Source organism: Sinocyclocheilus rhinocerous, unplaced genomic scaffold (assembly GCF_001515625.1).
Source record: "Sinocyclocheilus rhinocerous isolate Xijiao unplaced genomic scaffold, SAMN03320098_v1.1 scaffold460, whole genome shotgun sequence".
In the NCBI taxonomy this organism is placed as follows: domain Eukaryota; kingdom Metazoa; phylum Chordata; class Actinopteri; order Cypriniformes; family Cyprinidae; genus Sinocyclocheilus; species Sinocyclocheilus rhinocerous.
In genome coordinates, this window is record NW_015667268.1 from 416406 (window position 1) to 421037 (window position 4632).

A 4632-nucleotide genomic window follows, 5' to 3' on the forward strand; every position below is an offset into this window, starting at 1 on the left:
GCCCCCTGAATTTAAATTTTTTTTTTTTTTTTTTTTACTAGGTAAGTATGTTCTAAGCAGTTTTTGGTTTTGTACACTGTCTTCCTATTAACTCATTTTGTTTATGCACTGTCAGTGTCAATTCTGTAAGGCTCTTTACATAAACTGAAATAAAGAGATGTGGCAAACCTTAAAGAGAGTTGCACATACTTGGCTGCAGTTCTTTTTTCTTTTTCATTTATTCTTCCATTCCTTTTAGAATCTAGCACATACTGGTTATTGTGATCTATATTGCTGATACGGTGTGCAGGGTGTCTTGTTGCTGACAGTACTGTGATGTGCACCCATTGTAAATAAAGAAATGATAAAGAATCCATTTGTCCTATTATTGAAAATAGTGCATCTGTCATCCAGTGTTAGTATCACTGATCATAATGGGCTCTATTCACATCACATTCATTTCAGTGTAGACAGTGTAATTTTATTTCTAGACTTTTATATATATATATATATATATATATTATATTTAACAGGGGAGACTGGGACTAAAGATCACTCAGGGTTGTCACAGATTAGGTTATCTAAGTGACTAACTATGTTTCCATCACCCTGTTTTTATGTGCATTTTGAAGTATTGCATCAGAAACGAGTGATGGAAATGTCAAATAAATAAAAAAATCCCTTAATTTGCAAAAAAAAAAAGGTTTTACGCTTGCTTGAGGTGGTTTTTAACTAGTGAAAAAGAGTTAACGCGAATAATGGGAGCTGGAAATGCATTTGCCGAATAAATTCTTCCATATGCATATAAAAAGTCATGTGACTTAGCATGATGGGATGGCATGACTTGCCTAACCTGCGGACTGACCTCGTTGCACAGCATCTGAAATGTTTTGGTCATTCTGCAATGCCTGAGTCAAAGTCTGTCATCAAAGTATTTCTGCATAATTGCCTCCCAGAACTGTCTTACACGACTGCGTTGCCAAACAGCAGCATCCACCTCCGACTGCATTTACTGTGTTTCGTCTGCTCGCTCTGAGGTGCAAGTCATTTATTATATAAATGAAAATTATTATATTCAGTGGCGTCTCCTACTTTTCTTAGTGGTATTTTGTGCATAAGTTAAATTTGGATGGAACCATATGAAGACTTTCAAGCCAAAGGTGCAATTACCTAAATATATTTTTTTCTTTAGCAGTGGATTTAGATGTTGATATATCTAACATCTAGTCTAAACCCCTCAAAGATTAAGTTAATATGTGTGAATTCTGACCTCTAAACTAAAATTCCAGTAACTTTTCAGTAAGTGTAGCTGTTTGCAGAAAAGTGAACATAATATAACCACACTGACATGTTAAATGGTTAGTTCATTGGTTCAAATGGTTAGTAATTTTGTCACCATTTACTTGCCCTCATGTCATTCCAAACCCATAGGACTTTCATCTTCTGAGCACAAATGAATATTAGGACCAACACTGTGACAGAGAGAGGTTCAGCACAGCAGGATCTAGTTTTCCTCTCGACTGAAGTCGAGTCTGACATTTCTGCCATAAAACCTCAGCATCCAACATTTGAGCGTGGTAGTTATGCTAAGAGCAAAGGTTTTTGTACAGTACATGTTTATTGTTAAAGACAAGCTGTACTGGATTGGTTTTCAGTCCCAATTCAGGTAATCTGTCAGTAAATTTACATTTCATAACCTGACTCTTTACTGGGCTTCATGTCACTTTTTGAGCCAAGTAATGGTGACTTCTCTTAACAGGTCTAGAGGTTAAGTAAACTATACCTTTACATTATAATGAAATGCCATTTTCTGTAAATACAGTTTGTATGTGAGCACATTTGCAGTGTTTAGGCACAGCAGTCAATGCTGGGCCACCAGAAATAATACAAATTAATAGTGTTAATGGCTGCAAATGTTACCTTAAAATGCAATTTCTACTTGATCAACCTTCACATAAACTTAGTTGGTCTGACCTAATGTTTTTAAAAAGAAAAATTCCAATGATCACCTTTCAAAATTAGCCATAAAGCATAATTGCACCTACTAGTTGCATGAGGGCTAGCATGTTAGCTTAGCACAGCATAAAAACCGGACAATTTATGAGATTAAACTCATGTTTTTGCTCCATACTAATTGTAATGCCAGTCAAGTGTTTAAAATAATCTTCTGTAATCCGATGTAACTTCTTATCACGGTATGAGTCAGAAAATATATGATTTTAGCATTAGTACATACAGTGAATATCGATTAGCACTGCATTAGAAATAAACGTATGAACACACCTGAGATTGATTTAGGAACACAGAAAAGCCAGATAGCTAATCACTATCATCTGAATATTGTCTCAACCAGGGATTGGAATGAACTTTTTCACTCACCAGCCAATTTGAAGGACTATAATGCGATATGAGCTCTCTCAAGTACTGAGGAGCTAAACCGTTCAGGGCTTTATAAGTAATTAGTAAGATTTTAAAATGTATTTGATGTTCAATAGGGAGCCAGTGCAAGGTCAGAAAGGGGAGAAGTCATTACAGCACAAAATGCACATACTAAACTACTATCAAAACTACTTATTGCACAAACTTAGTTTAAATTCACTATATTTAGTTGAACCTTGCCTTGGTTCTGTGTTCACTTGAGAAGGGTGACATTAACAGGTCAGAGGGAATTGTAATGCTTGCTACAGAAACACAGCTGGACCTTCAGGTAATGAAGGCATGTGGGTTGTTTACAGACTGTATAAGAACAGGTTGTGTATCAAAATTATTTCCAAGAGCATGCAACATCAACTCCAAGCTCTTGTGTGGTCTTAACCATTATCCTATAATTGTACGCGATTTTCATAATATACAGACCACGTTGCCCTTACAAAAAAATCCTGCAGGCATTCCTGAAGGAAAAATTCTGCAGGACCTGCACACCTACAAGTCCTGTAGGATCCCACAGGATTTTCGTGATCATTTTCCTGTGGGACTCCTGCAGGAATCCCACAGGAATGCTAGAGGAATCCCGCAGGAATCTCACAGGAATGCTACAGGAATCCCGCAGGAATGCCACAGGAATCCCACAGGAATGCCGCAGGAATCCCACAGGAATCCCACAGGAATGCTACAGGAATCTCACAGGAATCCTGCAGGAATCCCACAGGAATGCCGCAGGAATCCCACAGGAATCCCACAGGAATCCTGCAGGAATCCCACAGGAATGCTGCAGGAATCCCACAGGACTCTGGACATTTGGAATTTTCACAAACACTTCTGCAGGATTTTTTTTTGTGGGAAACGAAGACAAAGGACCAAGAAAAACAGCTGATGGTAGTGCACGAACACTGCACACACTTTGTATCCTGTAGAAAGAGACTAAATGTAACAATGTATAAGCCAGCTATCTGAACTAACAAAGCTTACAGATTTTTGAGTGTTGGTGAATTTGACTGTGCTTACATTCATTCACATGTTGCAGTGTGTGTGCCTTCTGTTGAGTGCCTCTTCTGTTGCCTATAATGGCAAAAGGCAATAAACATACTCAATATAATCATACATCCCCTTACAGAATGAGGTTAAATGTGCGTCACACGAGTTTAACATGTTAAAATCACACATGAAACACACATGAAACGTATGCTTCTGAAAGAAATGTAACCACTTGATCACTTTTTTTCACATGAAAATGTTCCAAAGCCACACGTTTCGTGTGTGCTTCACATGTGATTTTAACATTTGAAACTCGCGTGACGCTCGTGTTTTTTTTTTTTTAAGGATTGAATCAGAAGCTTATCTTTGCACTGAAAAAAATCTGCATTCATACATATACTACATTTAAGTTGTTAAAAATATTTATCAACAAATTTAATGAATGAGATGAATAACAAACACTTTAGCCATGGACAACACAGAATAATAATACAAGAATATATTTGTAAATATTTATTTGAACAAGCAATCATACACATTTAAACAGCTCAATTTCAGTCATTCTTGTGAAACTTGCTGTGCTACTGTCACACAATGCAACAACAATAAATCTGGGAGAAAACCATAGTGCATTTATTGTACTGTTCGCCTGCAGGATTGACCGAAACCGATGAATATTCATGTAAGCTAGCGCCACCCAGCGGAAGCAAGCAAATACTCCAGGTACCGGAAGTTGTTTTTCTCTCTCAGATGACAAATTCCGGTTGGGGAAATTTGAACGCTGTTACACAGTCAGCTCGAGCTGGTGGTTTAAAGTTCTGCTTATTTGTTTGAAGGCGCGATATATCAAATTCAATTTTACGAGGTATGTTGAACGAACCAAACATTTTGGCTAAAGCTAAATGTCCGTTTGTCACGTGGTCGCTTGTTTATTTGTCGATTTATCGCTCGATATTGCAAACACGAAAAACGCCGATAAATATATCCAGTTTGGGTTGGATATTTATTTTATTGTTATACTACGGGGCCGTTGAATGCTTGAATCTGATTGGCTGATGAACGTTCTGAGGCGTGCAATTATTTTCAGGGAAACGCACGGCGAACGTAGTTCCCGGCAGCTCTCTTGACCGCATTACAGTCCCATATCACTCCGCATAGTTAACTGTAATAACGGAGATTAGCATACAGTACCTATACAGCACACAGGAATTACTGCAATCACACGTGCTCGCACACGCA

At 37.7% G+C, this 4632-nt stretch overlaps 1 protein-coding gene and 1 long non-coding RNA gene across 2 annotated transcripts in view; one reads left to right on the forward strand and one right to left on the reverse strand.

Annotated features, from left to right (window-relative positions):
• The window catches only part of LOC107733423 (uncharacterized), a 2148-nt gene extending 1809 nt beyond the window's left edge, over window positions 1–339 (reverse strand). The window contains exon 1 of the long non-coding RNA XR_001638975.1: window positions 39–339. This is a non-coding gene — a long non-coding RNA (uncharacterized LOC107733423). The remainder of the gene's footprint in view (window positions 1–38) is intronic.
• Window positions 340–4145: 3806 nt separating this feature from the next.
• Window positions 4146–4632, forward strand: part of gcna (germ cell nuclear acidic peptidase) — a 9498-nt gene continuing 9011 nt past the window's right edge. Inside the window, exon 1 of the mRNA XM_016545018.1 lies at window positions 4146–4258. The gene's annotated coding sequence lies outside the window, so the exon portion shown is untranslated. The remainder of the gene's footprint in view (window positions 4259–4632) is intronic.